Source organism: Pan troglodytes, chromosome 11 (assembly GCF_028858775.2).
Source record: "Pan troglodytes isolate AG18354 chromosome 11, NHGRI_mPanTro3-v2.0_pri, whole genome shotgun sequence".
Classification (NCBI taxonomy): Eukaryota; Metazoa; Chordata; class Mammalia; order Primates; family Hominidae; genus Pan; species Pan troglodytes.
The window spans coordinates 102,368,526-102,391,903 of record NC_072409.2 but is presented as its reverse complement, the minus strand read 5'-3'; the positions used below and the strand labels follow the sequence as shown (position 1 = coordinate 102,391,903).

General features: G+C 39.0%; 1 long non-coding RNA gene across 1 annotated transcript in view; it reads left to right on the top strand.

The window, feature by feature from the left end:
- Positions 1-23,378, top strand: part of LOC740907 (uncharacterized) — a 116,602-nt gene that overhangs the window by 53,222 nt on the left and 40,002 nt on the right. Inside the window, exon 4 of the long non-coding RNA XR_008537000.1 lies at positions 13,870-14,060. This is a non-coding gene — a long non-coding RNA (uncharacterized LOC740907). The remainder of the gene's footprint in view (positions 1-13,869; positions 14,061-23,378) is intronic.

Sequence of the window (23,378 nt, the reverse complement as noted above, 5' to 3'; positions counted from 1 at the left end):
ACCTCAGATTTGATCAATCTTATGACTAAAACACAGAATGATTTTAGAAGTACTAATTAAAACAAATACTGGTAAAAGCAAGCCCAATTTATACTGAATTTTGTTGAAATGCAGCTCTCTGGGGTTTTTTTCCTTTAAAATTGTGAAGGCCTTAGTCTGTTTTCCTTTTCCACTGCTTTGTTATTTTCAGGAATTTTGTGGGTATAAAGTACCTCTATAAGGATATTCTGTTATAGAGAGCATTCTTTACAGAAGTGAAACCAGCAACTGTGTGTTTTTTGCCTCTCATGGAGATCCAAATGGAATCTTGTCTCAACATCACCAGAGCTTCTGGTTCCCAATTCCTTAATTGGCACCTGGAAGCACTAACAAAAAAACAAAGGTTTCTGCCAACCTCATTTGCTTAGATAGCTTTTGTGCTCACATTTTCTCCTAGCACCGAGGCATCAGGGAACAGAAGACACAGAGGAAATAAATAATTTTCTAATTAAGCTAGTGTGCAGAGGCAGCACTATATTTCTCTGATTGTGTAAACTTAAATATATGAGTCAAGATAGACCAAAAGATGCATGATAACAAAAATTCAAAATTCCATTGGCTTAAAATATTAAGTTTATTTTGTAGTTTCTACTACACTGTCAACTTGGCTTGGTAGGGGCTCTGCTCAACTAGATCACTGGAGGATACTTGGGCATTTTTACACATGCTTCCAACGTTTCCACAGCAGGGAAGGAAGAAGAACAAGGATATGTGAAAACTGGCTTTTAATGCTAAATGCAAACACATATCATGTTTGTTCCCATTTCTTTGGCCAAATAGGACATATATCTAAGCCTAAGTCAGGGGGGCAGAGAGGTCAATTCTTTCAGGTACCAGAATGTCTACACCCATCATAAGCTACGGTAGGATTTTTTTGGTAATTTTATCTTTTTGTGTATGGCGTGATAGCCCAGGTGAATATAGAAAAGCTATGAAAGCACAAAAGTCAGGTTCAAAGTAAAATACAAATTAAATTCTCCCTTCCTTCACCAAGATTTTTTAAAAGTAATTTCAACTTTTATTTTAGATTTAGGGGTTATACATGCAGGTTTGTTACATGGGTATATTGCTTGATGTGAGGTTCAGGGTATGATTGCTCCTGTCACCCAGGTAGTGAGCATAGTACCCAACAGTTAGTTTTTCAACCCTTGCTCCCCTCTCTCCCTACCCCCCTTTAGGAGTGTCCAGTATCTATTGTTGCCATCTTTATGTCCATGAGTATCCAATATCTAGCTCACACTTATGAGTGACTACCATTTTACCTAGCAATTCTGTTAATGGGTATATATCCAAAAGAAGATAAATCATTCTGCCAAAAAGACACATGCATTCGTATATTCATTGCAGCACTATTCAGAAGAGCAAAGACATGAAATCAACCCAGATGCCCAACAATGGTGGACTGGATAAAGAAAATGTTGTACGTACACACTATGGAATACTATGCAGTCATAAAAAAGAACAAAATCATGTCCTTCAGCACAATATAGATGCAGCTGGAGGCCATTATCCTAAGCAAATTAATGCTGGAACAGAAAATCAAATACAGTAGGATTTGTAGGAGTCTATCATTCCACATACACTGTAATTTGTTCATTATATTGAGCCAGTGGTTCTCAACCAGCAGCAACTTTGCCCCCTAGAAAACATTTGGCAATGACTGGAGATATTTTTGGTTGTCAGGAGGGTGGGAGATACTGGCCTCTAGTGATTAGGGGACAGGGATGCTGCTAAACATCCTAGAATGCACAGGACAGCCCCCACGATAAATTATCTGGTTCAAAATGTCAACAATAATTAGACTACTGGGTTTCTTAGAAGCTAGTGTAAATAAGAAAACTCATGCTCACACAGAAATAAAGACATCTTTTAAAGCTCTAGTAACTGAAACTGTGTGGTATTGGTAAGGGAATAGACAAGACAAATAGATTAATGGAGCAGAAAAGAAAGTCTTACCACTGACGTTTTAAAACAACGGGGAATGATGTAAGGGTAATTGTCTATCCATGTGGGAAAAAGATAAAGCTGTACCTTTACATCATAGCATTTGCAAAAATAAATTCTAGATAGATTAGAAAATGTAAAAGTAAAAGCAAGATTATGTTTATTAGAAGAAAACATAAACATGTTTCTATGATCAAAAGTAAAAAAAGAAAAAAAATTTAAGAAAAATATGCATAATTTTGATAATATCAAAACTACATGACAAGCCAAGAAACTGAGAGAACACTTGCAAATATCTATACAATACTCAAAAAATTAGCTAAAATATATAAAATTTCATCAAACATAAAAGCAAAAAAAGGAAAATACAAATTGAGCCCAGGGCTTCTGGTAGTATCTCAAAGTAAGGAAATGCTCAAAAAACAAACAAACAAACAAACAAAAACAATGATGGCATGTCTAAGGGACAGAGAAACCCACCCGAAAGAACTTACAATAGCCAAAGCTAGAATAATTTGAGCAATCAAATAAATAACATAGTACAGGATTATAGCTTAAAGTATAAAATAAATATACACAAGCCCATACTGATATAGAGAAATGATTTGACAAATAAATAGGAGAGAAGAAACAAGTCTTTTTGCAGAAGAATTTCAAATACTTTAGTAGACAGTATCCACCTAGAAAGTGGAGCTTGGCCACTGCCAGTCCCACTCCCACCTTCCTCCCCTCACCTTGAGTGACTTGCTTCAAAAGAAAATAATATGGAAAAAGGAGAAAGTAACTTTACGGTGGAAAAACCTGGCAAATACTACCTTGGTAGGTGACCAAGTTTAACATGAACAGTCATAAGTCGTGTTGATATCATGACCCCTCCGATATGATGTGAAAAGGGGGGCATGTTACCTCTGTGAAACACATAACACCAATCCAATCATGAGAAAAAATAGGGACATTCACAAAATTCCTAACCAATACTTCTCAAACTGCCAAGGGCATAAAAAGTGGGAAAAGACTGAGAAACTGTCATGGACCAGAGAAGACTAAGGAGACATGGTGACCAAATCCAATGTGGTATTCTGATGGGGTCCTGGAATAAACTATGCTAGTGAAAAACTGGTGAATTCCGCCTAACACCTGGAGCTTAAAGTAATGTGCCAGTGTTGATTCCTTAGTTTTGACACATGTACCATGGTGATGTAAGATGTTAACAGTGGGGGAAACTGACTAAGGGGGACACAGAAATTGTCTGCACTAACACTGCAGCTTTTTTGTAAATGTAAAATTATTCCATAAAAAAATGTGTATTTAAAAGGTGGAAAGAGGTAGAAACAAAAGACAAATAGCCCAAAATAAAAACGGGTAAAGATAATAAATGGAAAAGTCACAAAGGAGGAAACATAAATTGCAATGAATTTATAAAAAGATACTCAACTTTATAATAAATAAGGGAAATGCAAACTAAAATGAAAATGAAACATTTTTCAAGTTTGATAATGTAAATTGGGGAAAGTGAGTATTTTTTTTTTTTTTTTGTATTTTTAGTTGAGACAGGGTTTAACCCTGTTAGCCAGGATGGTCTCGGTCTGCCTGCCTCGGCCTCCCAAAGTGCTGGGATTACAGGCATGAGCCACTGTGCCCGGTCCTGAAAGTGAGTATTTCAGTAAATTACTGGGAAGTATAAATTAGTACACTTACTTCACAAAGCAGTTTGGCAGTATGCATTAATATTTAAGGCAATGGCTCACACCTATAGTCTCAGTACTTTGGGAGGCCAAGGTGGATGGATCACTTGAGCCCAGGAGTTCTAGACCAGCCCCCATCTCTACAGAAAATACAAAAATTAGCCAGGCGTGGTAGCAAGTGCCTGTAGTCCCAGCTACTTGGGAGGCTGAAGTGGGAGGATCCCTTAAGCCTGGGAGGTGGAGGCTGCAGTGAGCCAAGATGGTGCCATTGCACTCAAGCCTGGGTGACAGAGTGAGACCCTATCTCAAAAAAAACAAACCAAATCAAACAAAAACAAAACAAAACCAAAAAAACCCACCACCACAACAATCGACAGCAAACATTTAAAACATGCAACAGCCCAGCAGCCCAGCAATTCCACTGCTTATTAACTACCTAGAGAAATGCTTTATATGGTAATATGGTTTGGCTCTGTGGCCCCACCGAAATCTCACCTTGAATTGAAATCCTCATTTCCCCATGTGTCAGGGGTGGGACCAGGTGGAGGTAATTGGATCATGGGGGTGGTTTCCCCCATGTTGTTCTTGTGATAGTGAGTGAGTTCTCACGACATCTGATGGTTTTATAAGCATCTGGCATTTCCCCTGCTTGTACTCACTTCATCCTGCTGCCTGGTGAAGAAGGTACCTGCTTCTCCTTTGCCTTCCGCCATGACTGTAAGTTTCCTGAGGCCCCCCACAGCAATGCAGAATTGTGAGTCAATTAAACCTCTTTCTTTTATAAATTACCTAGTCTCAGGGATTGCTTCATAGCAGCTTGAGAACAGGGTAATACATATGTGCATAATGAGTCCTACGTGTAAGTATTCATTGCAACATTGTTTAAAATAGCAAACAATTGAAAATAATGTGTCAATCAGTAGGGGATTATTAAAAATGTTCATTCATAATCTGGAATACTATGTTTCATTAAGAAGCTCGACTTATGCATAATGTATAGTATGTATGTTGTATAATGTATATATACGTATAATGTTTATGTAATGTGTAATATATAATGATAGATATAATGTACTGTGTAATGGAAAGATCCATGAAATATGTTGTTGATTGATAATAATTCATTTACAGAAAGCCACATTCTCATTGAGGTAACACATAGAAACACATGTAAAATAATAATCTCTGAAGTACACACACTGTGTGCAAATCTAAGAAAAAGATCTGCAAGGATCCATGTTGAAGTAAAAATAGTGTTTACCTTGGATAGCAGACTAGGTAGAAAATGCAATATATGGGTATCTGAAGAAGAGGGCAGTGATACTTTGAAAATAATGTATTTTTATTTGTTATACAATTAAGAAGCAAGTTTAAATAAATAACCTCCTTGGGACTTGTTAAAGATGTTCAGTTTTCTAGAAATTAGAAATTCAGTAGGTCATTGGTGGGGCCCAGAAATCTGAATTGTTAACAAATGCTTTGGATGATTCTAAGGCAGTGGACATATGAGACACTGCATTCAAGAATCTGGAAGGTAGCAAGTATGTTTTTAAGTTGCGTTCCATATATTACTGACTTTACTGAGTCAGGCAGGATTAATTTTATATGTCCCACAACCAGTCTTAAAATTTGAAAGGGCCCAAGCTCTGACCCAAATGAGAAACAAGACAAAAGATTAAGGCAGATGGAAGATAAAAATGTCATCTTCATTATCTATAAAGCTGATATTGGAGGATGCTTCTGTCTATGGACAGATCTTCATAATATTAAACTGCATAATTAAACAAACTTACCTATTCAGTTATGCAGGCTGGTCTCCACTTTTATTTATGACCAAGAACATGTGTTGGGCATGTTGGTCTGGTGTTGGCTGATGTCAGATGACCTCACTCACAGGTCTGGAGGCTTCAGTCAGATTCACCTCCATGAGTAAGAGAAGTACTACCCAATATATTCTTTCTTGAACTTTTCATTCCTTTTCTCCTGAGGAGCAGTGAGTAAGGGGCTGCTCACTGGATCATCCTAGTCAAGGTCTTCCCACATGGAAAGAAACAGCTTAGAACAGGGAAGGACGGAACCCCTAACAAAGCAGGACTATACGAGAAAAAACCATGGCATTGTTCAAAGAAGCCGCACTCTTAGGAGACAAGTCTATCATTAGTATCTTCGAACTAATGGTTCAATCTTTCAATTCCATGCGTCTCCATATTTTATTAAAATTGAATTCACCTTTTTTATATGTGATAGATTAGTAAAATAATAGTTGTCAATTTTTTACTTCTTTCTGTATCCATGACCTTTTGGGGTCCCCACTTAACACTCACTCTGGGCTTCACCATAATTTTTTTGGCCAATGGAACTTGAAAATGAGACTTAAAGTCTGTTTGCATACTGGGTCTTGGAACATTTGCCAGTGCCACCATATGAATAGGCCTGGGCTAATTATTGGAAGATCAGAATCAGATAGCCAAGAGACTCCCATTGCCCCAGCTGAATATTGCACACAGCCTCCAGACCTGTGAGTGAGGTCATCTGACACCAGCCAGCACCAGATGACCCGCCAAATGACTGCAGACACGTGAGTGAACCCAGATGAGATCAGAAGCCTGGCCTGAACCACAGAAAGACCCACCCAGCATTACTGTCAACTAACAAAGTGGCTAAGTGGCTAAGTTTTGGGCTGGCTCTGCAGCAAAAGCTAAAGGATTCTCTATATTGCAGGAACTATATAGCTACATAATATCCTATATTTTCCTTCTGTACTTTATAATGTGGAAATTGTGAAACTTCCTAATGCTAAAAATGTAAGTACTATTTTATGATCTGATCTTTACGAAATAAAACTAGACAAAATTTAACACAACCATTTTAAATCTGTAGGGTTTGTTTTTTAGTTTGCTCTCCTGACACTCATACCCAAATTCTAAGTGAACATTCTATAGTTAAATATAAATTTGACAGTCTCACATCTAAGGAACTACAGTAATGGTTGTGGAGTCAACTTGCATAATAACTATGTTTAAATATAAGCATCTTGATTAGTTTAGGGCATTGTTCTCAGGACCATGCCCTTGGACAATACTGAGAAATACTCTGAGTCTTAGTACGTTCCTAGGAAGAAATTGAGTATATACTTCTTTCCCGAGTGATGGTTTAAGGAGGGCATTAGTAATCTTGAGTGTTGCAAACACGCCACCCTTCCCAATCGTGTTTTCATCAGGGGCTAGTTTGAACTGTGTATTGGTGGGGAACTGTTTGAATATTCAAACATAACGAGTTTCATCGTTTATGTAACTTTGCCTTTACATAGTTATACATGGTTTATTTACTCTGAGGAATTGGTACAACTTTGCCTATAAATAATAGGATGTTACTTAACTTTCCAGAATTCTCCATGAAAGGGGCCATCAAAATGGAACAGTCATCTCAGCAGATCTGAAAGGAGTGACTTCAGATGCTGCCTGCCAGGAATAATCAACTACTGCTTTCCAATTCATAAACAGTCCAGGACTCAAACCCCTCCCCTATTCTATCTCAGTCCAACCTCAGTGACTCATCTAACATGGTGCTCCAGCACCCAGAACCATCACCAACAGTTCTATCGTCCTCCGCTTTGTTGTTCTACTCCCCAGATTATCCCAGCTACTTTGGAGATCTTTGGTGAATGCCATCAAGGTTGACAAATGCATACTGTTGGTTGCAATCAAAGCTATTTTAACACAATTGGCTATAGCGGAGAAACGTCCAGAGGAATAAGGTTGAAGTATTTAAAATTTCTCACTTAGTTTTAAGTTGTAACTCACCTCACGGAAACAGCAAAAGCTAAAGAGAAATTTCTTTGCCAAAATCAATCTTATGAAATAATGTATTTTGGTACATGCTGAGAGATTACCACTAAGAACGACAGCAAACCCCATTAAACATCTGCACCTACTTAAAGCCACAAGTTTTTGCACTGGCATGAATGTCATGCATTCTAAAGTGATTCTTATTGTTTAAATTAAGGGCGGTGGCATCCATTTTGTTTACTTGTAGCAGTGTGATTACCATTAAAAGAATACATTTGATTGTTTTACATTTTCATTCCTAAGAGCAAAGCAAACTCAAAGCAGGAGCTGCTTATCGTGCACAAGTGTAAGCATATATGCTCACCACAGGAAAAGAGAGCGGAGATTTTGGTAACCACTGCAAAATGCTAAGTATGACTGTAACACCACCTTAGGTAAAATACTGGCTTTAGGGGTGATAGAAGTTTACCATGCATTCTTTTTGAAAGGAAGTGGTTCTGAATATTAGTGCCTTGTCCTCTCTGCTTTCTTCTAGCTGATTCAATGAGAGAGGTAAATCGTTTATTTTGTTCCTAGAAAAATGAGACATCCTTATCCCACTCTATTTATTGTTGTTTTAAGCCGAGGCAAGAACTTTAAAATAAGAATGCAGTGGTTACCTCTGTAAAATTGAGGGTGGATGGAAGGACAGGCAACTGCAAAAATATACAAGAGCGCTTTTTGTAGTGAAGGGAATTTTTTGATATCTTAATTGGGGTGGTTACATGGGTATGCGCATTTGTCAAAACCCATCAAACTGTACACTTAAAATATGTACCTTGTATTTTTAAATGAGAATAAAATAAGAATGAGGAGGCCAAGTCAAATAGGGTTTTATAGACTGTGGTAAAAGATTTGGGTTTTGCTGTGTGTGAGAGATGCAAATTCACTGGAGGTTTTTCAGTGAAGGAGTGATACGGTCTCATTTGTGTTTTGAGGCAAACTCTGTCCATGGCAAAGCTTGAAGGAAGGAGACTGTCCAGGGGGCTGCTATTGCAATCGTCCAGGAAAGACCGGATGTTGGCCAGGCAGAGGTGATTGTGGTGGAGGTGGTGAGAAGTGGTGGTACTTCTGCTGTGGACTTTGTGCTGTGCTGTGCTGTCCAGATCCACCTAGACATGTGTGAAAAATTTAAGCCCCAGCTGCTGGGAAGGTTTCGTTGCCAGCGCTCTGAACTGTCTCTTCTGAAGACAGCCACTTGCTCGTTTCCTGGAGCAGCCCAAACACAATGATAGGTTGATGCAGGGCTATAAAGGCCTGCTCTGTGGCGACTCCTGAAGGGCCATCCCAGCCTTCAAGTTCCCTGCAGGGTTGGTTGAGGCCTTGTGACTGCAGCTCAGCCCACTCCTCTCTGCCATCCTGCTTCTCTCCCTTTCCCCATGCAGGTGTCAATTCTACAAACACTCTCTGATAAATGCTCACCTCTGTCTCAGAAGCTGATTCCTGGGGAACCCGATCTGTGAAGATTTCTAATAGAAGGAGATTCCATTTCTTATTGGTCTATAAATGAAAGATAGGAACCTCATCCCCTCATCTAGTCATGTATGATGGGTTGTGATGATCTAGATATATTACTCAATGATGAGCCTCTCCCACCCTCTGCTCCTAACTGGCCATGGGGCACTGGCAGCCATTTAACTTCTTTGCTCCTCAGTTTCATCTTCTGTAAAGTAAGGAACAATTTAATCAAACGGGATATTCCAGATTTTTTTCAAATTTTGTGATGAAATTCATTAGAAATATTAAAAGTAACTAAAAACCAGCTTATTATTTTGTTGAAGGGACTCTTGATCTTGTCTTTTCTTGATTCATTCCCTGCTTATTAGCTGTTTTTCAATGGTCATGTGTATCTCTAAAAGGTACATAGGAGACATGAAAGATTAGACTAAGCCTACCACTCATGTAAATTATTTGCAAAACTAAGACTGAGTTGGAGAAGATTGTTGTGAAGAACTCTAAGCTTGATTTCTTGTTTTTTTGTTTGTTTGTTTGTTTTCTTTTTTGCATATTTAGTCTCCGCCCTAATGATTCTAAGTGGCTCCAAGTCACTGCCTGACTTGATATAGCTCTCCTGGGTCTTGATCGTCTCTCATGCCATTTGATTAAGGCAAACTTGTTTCACTCTTTACACATGTTCCCACTGCCTGAAACATTCATAACTCTTAGCACAGTTAACTCCTACTCATCTTTTAGCTCTCAGCTGAAAAGTTACACCTTCAAGGAATTTTTTTCTTGACTATCATTCTTGCCTGGTGATTACGACCTGCTTGGAACATTCCCATAGGCTTACTCCATGCTGTGGGGAGATTTCTAGGAAACTACATGTAACTCAACATGTGAGTAACAGTGATGGTGAACCCAACTCCAATATAAAAAATAAGCGAATTGTTTAAAAAATCTTTTTTAGTTACTAATAGCAACACATTACTGGTAATACATTTCAAAACAAATTATTGGTAATTTGTTACACAGCACTGGTTGGTCACTATACCAAACAAAATTTGGAATCTTTGCTTTATTTTATACAATATAAGTAAGGAAAGAAAGTAAACAAATGCATCCTGATTTTGTAAATTTAACTTTTCTTTGAAGGTTTTTTCCTCTTTGTGGCATGGGCAATAAGGATGGGGAAGTAATGATTACACGTTCAACCACCTTTGATGTGTTGGCAAGGAAAGAAATATTTATATGCCTTTCTGCAACACTGTGTGATAGACTTAAGATCTCAGGGTGCAAATTCATTGACAGCCTTCTCCTGAAGAAGTGGGGTCTATGTCTCCACTTGATTCTGGGCAGGTATTATGACTGCTTTTACAAATAGAATAAGAAATGACATTGTACCAGGTTCTAGTCTCAGACCTTAAGAAACAAGCAGCTTTGATTTTCTGTTTCTGGGAGCCCCAAGGCTATGTTTAGATGCTCCAGATGACAAAACTAGCTAAATTCAGGCTCCTAGCCCCTTCTTCCAAGAAGCCAGATATGAGAATGAAGCCATTTTGGACTCACTAGACCAGCCCACCCACCAGCTGACACCTCCAGGTAACCTACATTTATACCATGTGGAGCAAAAGAATCATCTAGCTGAGCCCAAGCCACATTTTTGACACACACAAATGTGAGATGCAATCAGATGATTGTGCTTTTAAGTCACTAACTTGGGGGTAGTTTGTTACACAGTAATTGATAACCAGAGCACCCTAATTGACATACTTTTTCTTCTGTGGTTTTGTTTTTCATTACTCACATTGTCAATATATCTAGCTGCAGTGTGTCTACACCACTAAAGAAAACAAATGGTCTTTTCTTTGTTTCCAAAGTCCTTTTGTATTCAGAGTCGAAAGAGAAGTTTAATGAACAATGGAGCCACCCATTATTTGTTGGCGAATGAGTCTGTTTTCATGCTGCTTATAAAAACATACCTGAGACTGTGTAATTTATAAAGAAAAAGAGGTTTAATGGACTCACATTTTCTTGTGGCTGGGGAGGTCTCATGATCATGGCAGAAGGTAAAGGGCATGTCTTACGTGGTGGCAGGCAAAGAGAGAGAGTGAGAATCAAGTGAAAGGGGAAACCCCTTATCAAACCATTAGTTCTTGTGAGACTTATTCACTACCACAAGAATAGTATGGAGGAAAGTGCCCCCATGATTCAATTATCTCCCAGCGAGTCCCTCCCATGACACATGGGAATTATGGGAGCTGCAATTCAAGATGAGATTTGGGTGAGGACACAACCAAACCATATCAGTTGGTAAAGCATAAACTATTTAAAAAAACAAAGCCAAGGAGGAAGGAGGACTGCTTGAGGCCAGGAGTTTGAGACCAAACTGGGCAATGTAGCAAGATCCCATCTCTACAAAACTAAAAAAAATAATTAGCTGGGTGTAGTGGTCCATGTAGCCCTGCTACTTGGGAGGCTGAGGCAGGAGGATCACTTAAGCTCAGGAGTTCAAGGCTGCAGTGAGCTATGATTGTGCCACAGTACTCCAGCCTGGGCAATAAAGCGAGACTGTCTCTAAAAATAAAAAAATACAAAAATAAAAAAAAGGAGAAAAATCCATGTTTCTAAAGAAAGATGAGCCAGGCATGGTGGCTCACTTTGGGAGGTCAAGGTGAGCTGATTGCTTGAGCCCAGGAGTTCGAGACTAGCCTGGGCAACATGGCAAAATCCTGTCTCTACAAAAAAAAAAAGGAAGAAAGATGAGCTTTATTGTACGCTGTACCCTGTCTCAGAGGAGTATCCATTTTGAATGTAACTCCTCCCACCTTGCCGTTTTTTGCTTGCTAATACTGAATTCAATTTAACCTTTTTAAAAAGAAGCATAATGTTCATTGCATACAGTGTTGGTAGTTTTCAGCGCCATATATTTGCAATAGTTGACATTTGGCATGGGGTGTAATGCTTAGCCGGCCCCTTTCTATGCTCACAGAACTTCCGCCCTCTCCATCTACTCTTCTTTGCCCTCACATTTTGCTAGGATAATCAAAAGCTTCTCAAAGTCTGGCTCACATTCTATTTGCATAAAAATCAAACACTTCATGAATTAGAATCCCAGGAGTGCAGCACAGGAATTTACTTTTTTTTTTTTTTTTTTTGAGATGGAGTTTCGCTCTTGTTGCCCAGGCTGGAGTGCAACGGTGCAATCTTGGCTCACTGTAACCTCCGCCTCCCAGGTTCAAGCGATTCTCCTGTCTCCGCCTCCCGAGTAGCTGGGATTACAGGCATATGCCACCACGCCTGGCTAATTTTTGTATTTTTAGTAGAGATGGGGTTTCTCCTTGTTGGTCAGGCTGGTCTTGAACTCCCAACCTCGGGTCAGGCCTGCCTTGGCCTCCCAAAGTGCTGGGATTACAGGCATGAGCCACCCCGCCCGGCAGAATTTACATTTTAAACAAGCTCCCAGGTGATCTTATGCTCAAATTACTGTCTTTAGGGACATTTAACTGTCCTTGCTTTTAGCCCCTCCCCATTATGGCATTTCAGTGTGAGTCTTTTAATACCATGTAACAGCTTTAATCTGCTATGGCTTCTAAGTTATCTGCTTTCCCTTTATCTCCCGGGTTATTTCTGTGTTCTGTCATTTTAGGTCTCCTTTGCTTCTTAATTACTAAACTGACTAATAATCCAAGGGCTCTAAATATAATATTTCAATCTATTGGTCTCTTTTTTGCTGATCTATTTGTTTTTGTCTCTGTTAGAGGTTTAGAGTTTTTTTCTCTCAAAGACATTATAATGGCAGAAACATTTTCATTATACTTAGATTATCACATTTTTTTTCTGATTTTAATCGTTTCAATTAGCTGGAAAAAGAGCTGCTTGACACAGTTTTGACCTTCCTCTGAATATTTTGATACTTGTATTATCTGCTTTTCATAACACACTCATGTGTTTTTCACACAATCGGGTGAATATTACAATATTTAAGCATTTCAGTGGCACCAATGCATATCTGAACCCTGAACTAGCCAATCAAGACTCACAAGGAGGCTGGGCGTACTGGCTCATGCCTGTAATCCTAGCACTTTGGGAGGCCAAGGGGCGGATGGATTGCCTGAGCTCAGGAGTTCAAGACCAGCCTGGGCAACACGGTGAAACCCCGTCTCTACTAAAATACAAAAAATTAGCCTGGTGTGTCGGCATGCACCTATAGTCCCAGCTACTCGGGAGGCTGAGGCAGGAGAATTGCTTGAACTGGGGAGGCGGAGGTTGCAGTGAGCCAAGATCGCGCCACTGCACTCCAGCCTAGGTGACAGAGTGAGACTCTGTCTCAAAAAAAAAAAAAAAGACTCACAAGGAGTGGATTTCAGGAAACCAAAATGATATGTCCTTAGCACCTGAAAAAATATGCAGAAACTCAGGTTACATGTGGAATTCATTAGGTGTTTTCTTTGTCCATTCCTGACCAGTTTTCTTACCACCCACCCCATGAAAAGTAGGTGATCTGGGTGAGTTCATTCACATGCCCTGGTTCAATTTCTCAAGAACATGTATTGATCACTGCCATAGTTCAAAGGAGGGCCTTGAGTAGGGAGGTGGGAGTGGGGGTCTTTGAAAGCAGTAGGGAATGAAGGGAGGAGCCCACTTGGAGCTGGGATTCTTGAACTCCCAGTCAATGCAGAGAATGCAGTGATTTATGAACTGTACTGTACTAAGCTATGGTAAAATTGTTTGGTACAATTTAGGGCATACTACATTTCTCCAAACACAGTGATTTCATTTCAACCTGAACAGTTACTCTGCAGTCTATAAAATATTGACATTGCCTTTCTAAACATATACATTATTTACTGTACAGTGTATAAAAGATTTATGTGATTTTCTCTAAAGATACTGTATGTAGTGCATTATTTTTATCCACTTTTTCCCTCTCCTAGAGGCAGGCATGCCATGAACTGGAAAATGTTTTTGAGATCAAGGAAAAGCAGCAATAAGGAAGGCCTTACTACGGAACTGAGAGAGGAGATAAAAATCTTTGTTCTTGATGGTCTTGATCCCACCTGCCTGGGTGCTGCAGCTCAGTGCTGCCTGAGAAAGCAAGGGACCAAGAGGAGCAGAAGACTACCAGGTATCAGGTGCTTTGGGTTGACTATGAAGAGCTAGAAAAGAAACTCAATATTCACCCATCCAAATTTTCCAGGAAAAAAGGAAGAAAAACATGCATATGCACAACGCCTAAGACATAACAAAACATGAATCACTCATCTGTCACAATTGCCCACGGTACAGTATAAACTTCATACTCACCATCTTGACCAAATAATTGCTGTCCTCTTACTTCACTTGGTTTAGCTTCAGAGACATTTTCTCTGAGGTGCAGCAGAAAATGTGAATGGGAGAACTGAAGCATTCATTGAGAAACTTTGAGCTGGTAACATGCAATTGTGATTCCCTAAATCCTTAGTAAAATTTACACAGCACTCCAAGTAAATAGGGTTTCTAATTTCTCCAATATCTCTTAAACTTTTCACATCATTTGGAATAAATACTTTGACATGAAGCCTCTCTATATCTGTGGGTTGCCAAATATCTGGCTAAGAAGTTAAAAAAAAAAAAAAACCATGAGAATGTTTTGTTTTGTCTTCATGATAGTAATTTGGTTTGAAGTTATCCAGTTAGGGTCCAGACTTGGTTCACATTCATTGGAATGCAAAGTACCATTAGTTCTCCAGATTATTTTTTTAAAAATGGGCTTCATTTGCAGAAGCTCAGGATAGAGGGGGATGGTATAGACTTCATTAAAAACCATTTAACACTAAGCTGAATGTCAGTATACTTTGAAAGAGGCCTATTAGTTAATGTACACAAGAAGCTATCAGCACTTGTGATAAGTCAAAGAAACCAAACAGTGAAACCCATTAGATGGTACTTGTAAGGCAGTTGGGTTTTATGAAATGTTTTAGATAAATTAGATTGGGATTGACAGAAAAAATGGCATTAACAAGGAAGGATTTTTATTTAGAACCCTTACTTGGAGCCAAAAATCCTCAGTTTTGACTGACCTTAAATGATTAACTTGGCCACAATGAGTTGGTGACCTCATAGGAGATACAGAGGACATAATTACACCACAACTAGAAGTGTATTTGTTTGTCTTTTTGTGGCCTTTTCATGGATATAGTGGATATAATAGACAAGATTCTCACCAATACAAAAATAGTGTTACTGCTTCCAAAGACCATAATTTAAAACCTCCCTTTCTTAGTGTAGTCTGCTGGCATTAGAGTGAAAAAGCAATTCTGGAACATAATTCTGATAATCTGGCTAGACCTAAGAATAATATTTAGAATGTTTAGATGAATATTATTTCTTTCAAGTGTACCTGCACAAAATGCAAGGTTGTGATCTCTGACAAGAATATTCTATGGTGACAATTGGGAGGAGATGCTTATGATTTTACAGATAGCTGGGGAGGGGCGTAGAGGAGGTAAACTAATGAGCCCAATCTGAAAACAACCAAAATGGATGCTCGCTCCACTTCAAAGGAAGATTTACAGGAAGGCCCAACATTTTCATGAAGGGGTAGAAACTGAAAGGATAGTGATGTGCCATACCAAGTTATTATAATACATTTTAGATATTAAAAACTCAAAATAAGCATTATTACCAGCTACTTCCAAAGAAAAATAAATTAATGATACATATGCCCATGTCAAATTTTAATCAGTGTAAGTATCTGTGAGGCCTCTATGCTTAGCTGATTAAAAACCATGCTTTTGGGTAATTGAATGATTTGACTCCATATAAAATGTTTTGAATAAAAGCCAGTTACATGTCAAAAAATGTCATTAAAGCTGATCATTTTGGTTTTAGTATAGTTGATCTTAAGCTATTTTTTCTACTGATGAGTAGATAGCAGACCTAGTTGTGTCTAGTAAGGTTACTTCTACTGCATAGCAACAGAAACATGTCATTGACATAAGGAGGAAACTTAATCATTTTGCTTCTCAATAGTCAGGAGCTATTTGCTTAGCTCATCCGAAAGTCAAATATTATTAGAATGAGAGTTAAGAGCAGGGAAACCAAATTAAAAGTGTTACATTTGTATCTCTTTTTCCTTGTTTCAATTTGTAGAGGACTTTCAGCTAAGTTCTAGTAGCACAATAATAGCTGAACATTTCATGAATTACTACTATTTGCCCAACATTGTTCTACATTATCTACAGTGTTATTTAATCTTCATAATAATCCCGTGAGGCAGGTATCATTATGATACCCATTTTATAGATAATGGAAACTGAGGCAGTGATGGTTTATAACTTGTCCAAGGTCATGTATCAAATAAACGAGAGAGCCAAGATTTGAATGTGGGGACACTAGACTGCATCTTGGTTTAGCCCAAGTTCTCTGAGGAAGTAGCCCTCAGATAGTCCAATATCCAAAATCTATCCTTTACCAAAAATAGATATTTATTCAGAAAATGCTGATTCATTTTGATACGAATAGATCATAAAGTAAAATGGTTACAACATGTTATGGATGTTGAAACATTTAGAAGAGAATGTGAAATCAAAAACCAGTGTGTGTGTATGGTAGGGGTGAGGGAAACTGTTTGAATGAAGGTAAGACGGATATACCGCCCCTCCCGAAGCCAAAAAAAAAAAAAAGAAAGCTCCCTTTTTCTAGTCAGGATTATTACAAAGCATATCATCTTTAGAAAATAGCCCTGAGAAAAGAGAAAAGGTCACAAGTTAAGGGGCAGGGTGAATTATGGCCTGTTTGGTCTAAGTCTTGACCACTGGCTGGATGCCTTTTCTCTCCAGGTTAGAAGCCCAGTGAAATATCTGCAATGACATTGCTTTAGCCTCCTGGCATTTGATATTGGATACCTGTCTGTTAGAATAGTTTGCGAGCAGCTATTACAGATAACCACATTACAAAGTAGATAAGACAACATCTTTGGACCAAGTTTGCCCTGGTCCAAAATAAAGATTGTTTTGTTGACTGTTGGAGACATAATTAGATTTATCATAAGGATTGCTGGGTTTGAATGTTGGCCTTTTCACTGAATATGTATTTGATTTTCTAAAAGATCTCTAAACATTTCTCTAGCTTGCTTTCTAGAGTATGTTTCACAATTGTAATGCATAGTTTTCATTATTGCTGCACAGTTTTAGTGTGAGCATGGCAAATTGGTCAAGTCATCATTTGCCTCTACTTATCTTTTGTTAAAAACATGCATCATCTTTTTTTCCCTCTGCTCAGGAATACTATCATCATACATATAATGACTGCACAATTTGCGTTTATAAACATCTATTACTACATTATCTGCCTTACTGACATGTTTGGAGGATGTCAAAAAGAAGAAAAAATAAACACCGTACAACAAAGCTATAGTTCATTAAACATTTCATATTGCTTTAAATCGAATACATTAAGTCTATAGTATGTTTAGACAAGATGTATATATTTAACAACAAAAGTAAAAAATTGCTCTGCTGAAAGGACAGTGGATTTTAGTTCTGCGGCTGTAATAATTTGAGGGCCAATCACCTATTATTGGTACTTTAAATTTAGCCTAATTGGCTTCAAAACATTTCTTCAAGGAATAGAAACATTTAGCTCTGTTGAAAGAGAAAGCCTTTTCATCAAGGGAAAAGGGTAACTTATGGTATAGCAAGCTTCCAAACACATGAATTAGAGTTAGTTCTGTTAACTACAGCTAGATAGATGTTAGAAATAGAATCAGTTCTGGGTCTCCCAAGGGTCACAAAATATCTTCACAATATGTCTCAGGGTTTGCATGCTTTATTTCAGCTCTAGTTATCTGTGACTATCTGCCCACTCTTTCACCAGACTGGCTTCTATTGCCTACACATGGTCCCACATGGTGACCTGCAGTGTGTTTCATCTTATAGGCCCAATACTCTCATTTGCCAACTGCAGCCCTGATTCTCAACTGAGCTAGCGTGTCTACTCCAGATGGAGTGTGCATATCTCAATCTTTAATTATGGAGAGGAGGGGGATGAGCAGTATGAACATCCATCTTTCATATTTTAATATAACTTTATATTTGGAAAAGTTAAAATATAGCCATTATTTCATTATGCAAATTCTGAAAATGAAAGCTCCACACAATCTTCTTGGGGAATGAGGGAAAATATTAAAACATAGTGACATGTTTGACTGATTCTCTCTGTCTGTGTCGTTTAGTTTAAATTCAAGACACAGTGAGAGTTGGCCTGAGGGATTCTAGCCAGCTGCTGAATTGACTGGCCTTGGGGCAGTTTTTTCACCTCTAGTCTAGTCCATTGTACTGGAGAGAAGGATCATGTGGAAGGAACTTGCCCTATCTCTTCAGCAGGGAGGGTGGTGATGTTGTTCCCAGAGAGAGCACTGTGGGTGGTTAAGTTCCCCTCCCCACCCAAACATGTTAACTAGGTAGCAGAAGTGATCAATTCTATTACATCTTGGGCTCAAATTTTTAAAAAGGGATATAATTTAAATGTCAAGAATTGAGAAAAGAGCATGCGGGATATGAGATATTTCAAAAGTAAAAGTGTATCTAAAATGAAGTTCATGCACTATGGTTTGAGGAGGATAGATAAAGACCATCTGTTGAGATAGGGTCCAAAGCAGTTTTGCCACGGAAATCATAGATGCAGTTGCACTCAGATGCCCTGCTTCTGGTGAACATTTCTGGTGGGAAAGAATTCTTGGCTGAAAGCTGCCAAGTTTGCCTAACGTACTTAGCATTAGGAAGGAGCAGGCAGAGCTCACTAGAAGCGAAGATGCAGGCCAGACAAAGAGGCTCACGCCTGTAATTCCAGCATTTTGGGAGGCCGAGGTGGGTGGATCACCTGAGGTCAGGAATTCGGGACCAGCCTGGCCAATATGGCAAAACACCATCTCTATTAAAAATACAAAAATTAGTCAGGCATGGTGGTGTGTGCCTGTAAACTCAGCTACTAGGGAGGCTGAGGCACGAGAATCGCTTGAACCCGGGAGGCGGAGGTTGCACTGAGCTGAGATCGCACCACTGCCCGCACTCCAGCCTGGGTGACAGAGTGAGACTCCCTCTCAAAAAAAAAAAAAAAAAAAAAAAAAAGAAAAGAAGAAGAAGATACTGATGCTCTCAGCAGGTTTCCTTCCACACATGGCTTTCCAGCTTTGAATGGAGAGCAGATTTGCACCTATCACTAAAAGACTGGGAATTCAGGTTTTAATGTTTCAAAAAACGGGCTTGGATTGGCCTTTCCTTCTTTTCTTTCTTCCAAGGAAGTAACTTTTCCTTGGAGTCAAGTAATGGAGCCAAAAAGAGGAGAGTGTTCTTGTGTTTGGATCGGGGAAGAACAGGGTATGGAGGAAGCAAGGAGGCTATGGAGGGCAGTAAAAACTAGCTTTTCTTTATAAGTTTACTTCTCAGGGCCATTCCACGTGACCTCTATCTAACTTATTTTGGACGCAGAGAGAGGAAAGATGAGATCAGGGGCCCCCAGAGTCGACAGAGACAGAGAGGAAGTTATTAATTCAGTAAAGCTGTGTGCTTCAGAAAACCCTCCCTATTGCCGAAGAAGAAAATGTTCTGTGGAATTTTCTTTTTTTGAAGGTCGGCATCCTCATATGATATTTACATGATATACTATAATAAGTGACCCAGATAGGATTATGCGCAGCATTTTTATGGCTCTTATTCATTTCTCCTATTAAACTGTACAGTCTTTATCCCACATGGATTTGCGAGGAGGCTGGGCTTTTCTCAGCCTAGGCCTGCCGAGACAGCTCCTGGTATGCCTCTTTTGACTTCTCTCTCTGTCCCATCTTCCCGGCTGTTGTCAGTTTATTTTGCCTTCAGGCGGAACAGGGCCTCTCCCTTCCTGTTAGTGCTTTGTCACTGCTCAGTCAGCGTGTTACCAACTCTCCCCTCTCTGCACGGTTTCTCCTCTTCCCACCTCTCTTTCAAGAACACATCCAGAGGTGTCCAGGAGCGTCCCATCTGCCCTCTGGACTCATCTGGTTTTTATTTGGTGACCTTGAGGAAGAGGGCTTTAACTTTGCTTTAGGTTGTGGGGAACCAGGCTTTCAGAGGCCTCTCGGAGGGAGGGGAGCCTGTTCCCAGGGCTCACACGGGCCTGAAGTTATTAGCTTCGTGAAAGCTGTTTCTCTGTTTTGAAAACCTGCGTGAGTCTGTTATTGTTGGGTACCCCAGAGGCTAATCACTCAGAGGGAGTGTGATCCTGTGCTGTCTGAGTGAGAGCACTGCGAGGCCTTTGTCTCCTTGCTGCCTGCCTGCCTCCGAATGCAGCGGCGCACCTCCTGAGGCCCTTCTGGCATTCCTCAGTCACCCTCTCTGAGGCAGAGCAAACCATTCACACCAGGAGCTCACAGAGGTGGGAGCGGCAGAGGATGTGCAATTCTGAAGTAAATTTATCAGGTTGTCTGAAAACACAATGTTAAGGGTTTACCTCAATTTGTTTTATACCTCTCTATATTCATGAAAGTCTTGCTGTATGTGGTTTTTAGAACATTTTTCATTTTTCTATTGTGAAATGCAACATGCATTTAGAAAAAATACACAAAACATATTGGTTCATGTTAAGAAAATATTATAAAGCAAACAGCTATGTAACTACCACTTTATTATTTAAAATGCTACTTTTTTAATGCAGGGGAAAAGGTCCCTTAAAACATGGTCTCTTTTGACTTATGGAAAATAAGTAGGAATTTATAAGTGAAAATATTAATTTGGATTTTATTTTAATATTTTCTGAGATGGAATTTCTCCGTCACCCATGCTGGAGTGCAGTGGCACGATCTTGGCTCACTGCAGCTTCCGCCTCCCAGGTTCAAACGATTCTCCTGCCTCAGCCTCCCGAGTAGCTGGGATTACAGGCACCTGCTACCACGCCCAGCTAACTTTTATATTTTTAGTAGAGATGGGGTTTCACCATGTTAGACAGGCTGGTCTCAAACTCCTAACCTCAATGATCCACCAGCCTTGGCCTCCCAAAGTGCTGGGATTACACACGTGAGCCACCACACTTGGCTTTGATTTGGATTTTAATATCTTAAGGGTACAATTGTTGTTTTATGTTCATATACTTGCTGAGCAATTGACTCTTATTTGCCTGTACATCAATCATTTCATGGTTGAGGTGAAATTTTTACTCCAGGTTACCTTCCCTCATGAAACTGCTATATTTAGGGCTATCTCCTACTTCTTCAAGGCTTAACCCATAAAAAACTAAATTAATCTGTATATTAAGGTACACAAAACAGAATTCTCTGTACTGATAAATTAAGACTACTGCAAAATGACCAAGTGAATCTAGATATCATGCATTAATTATTTTTGGAGCATTCTAATTTTAAGATCACTCTCCCCATTCCCATGAATAACTCTACAGGGATGACTAAGTGAAATCTTTTCACCTCAATAAATGTTTAATATATGCCTACCCTGTGTTGGGCATTGTTCTTTATCCTTGAGCCATATGAGAAATAAAAAAAATTCTTGTTCTTAAGGAGCTTACGTTATGGGAGCAAAGAAAAGGGCCACAGTAATAAGCATAATGCATAAATAAATTATACAGTGTGACACAAGTTGATGAGTGCTGTTGAAAAAAAGAAAACACATGGCCAAGTCACAGAATTGAGAGTGCAGTGTGGAGGTGATGGGCAGCTTACTGTATTAAATAGGGTTGTCAGGATAAGCCTTCTTGAAAAAATGAGATGTTATCAAAAGATTGAAGAAAGTGGAAGAATTAGCCATACTAGGGAAAGAACATTCCAGAAGTGGAAGAAGGAACAGTTTGAGCAAAGGCTCGAAGACAGAAAAGTGCCAAAGGTATTTAAGAAAGAACAAGAAGGCCCGAGAAGAGTAGCTGGAGCAGAGAGAATAAGGAATAGAGGAGTTTTACACAAGGTCAGAGATCTGTGACCAGATCATATAAAGCCCCGTAGGTCACTGTAAGGACTTTGACCTTTACTATAGTAAAACGGTGAGGTCTTGCAGGGTTTTAAGCAAACGGATGCGTTATCTGATTAACTTTTCAAACAGATGTGCCAGTTTTTAAACTATTGTCTCTTTTTTTTTATTGTATCCTTTTTTCTACTCTTTTAATAATTGTAGACGGTGTTCTCATCTCTTAACTCCAAACTCATCCTTCTGATACTTGACTTTGTGATGCTGAGGATAGGACTCTTCAGACCACACTTCTTTTTTACAAGTTCCTCCTGTTAGGATCTGTCCACAGGAGACAGTAGAGGGGGGCAGCAAGAATGAAGGTGAGAGAAGGGACTTGTTCCTTCCTATTTGCTTCTTGTGGGCTTCGTATGTGTGTCATGTTTCTAGCAATACTTCTTTCAACCTAGTAGTAGGAGTCCCTTCTCTTAGCAGCAGTTTTCAGTGTTTCTAACAGTCCAGAGCTAACCTCATCACACTCTCTCAGAAACCTCAGTGCCTCTCATTAGAGGACTGAACTAGTTAAGTTTTAATATTTCCAATCTCTTTTTTCTAGTCCCCAGCTATAGAAGATGCTTTCTGCTGTTTTTACCTCTGTTATACCCCTTTTTGTCGGTTTGCTTACTCAGTTAATAACTTTATTCCAGGTAGCAATTATTTATATTACTCTCTCTATTAATATAACTAGTGTGATTCCTGTCTCGTAAGTGGGCCCTGACTGATGTAATGAATCACGGTGACTGCTGTGTTGAGAATAGACTAATGTGAAGCAAGAGTAGAATTAGGGAGAGATGTTAGAAGCCTAATGTTTAGGCCAAGCAAGAAATGCTCAGAACAGGGAGGTAGCAATAGAGGAGATGGAAAATGAGTAAATTCTGGATAGCTTATGAAGAAAAAAGTAGATTGAATTCCTGAAAGTTTGGATTTGAGTGGTGAGAAAGAGAGGGTTAGGGATGATTCCTAGGACTTTTTAGCCTGGGCAAGTAGAAGACTAGATTTGCCATCAACCAAAATGGGGAAAGCTATAGGTAGAGTAGATTAGGGGCAAAGAATGAAAAATTCAGTTTTAGACTCATTATTTAGACATTAACAGAGACGTCATATAGGCAGTTGGATATAATCAAAGAACTAATTTTCATTCTTTTCTACATGGCCCTGGGCCATGATCACACCTTTTGCTACACTAGAAAAATTTATTGAAAGATTTATGCTCTTGAAGTTAAATTATTTGCAGGAATTTAAGTCATTGAGTTAAGAACACAGATGTTGGAATGAGACAGAACTAGGTTTGAATCCTGGTTCCTTGGTTAATCTATCACATTGGATAAGATAGGTATCCTTTCTAAGCTTAAATTTCATCAGCTTAAATAAAAAACATTAAAAAGAATTTTAAAATGGTGAAAATAACACCAAACTTGCACAGTAATTGAAAAATAGAAATTGAAGGATAGACAGTAGTGAGCACATTGTAACCTTTG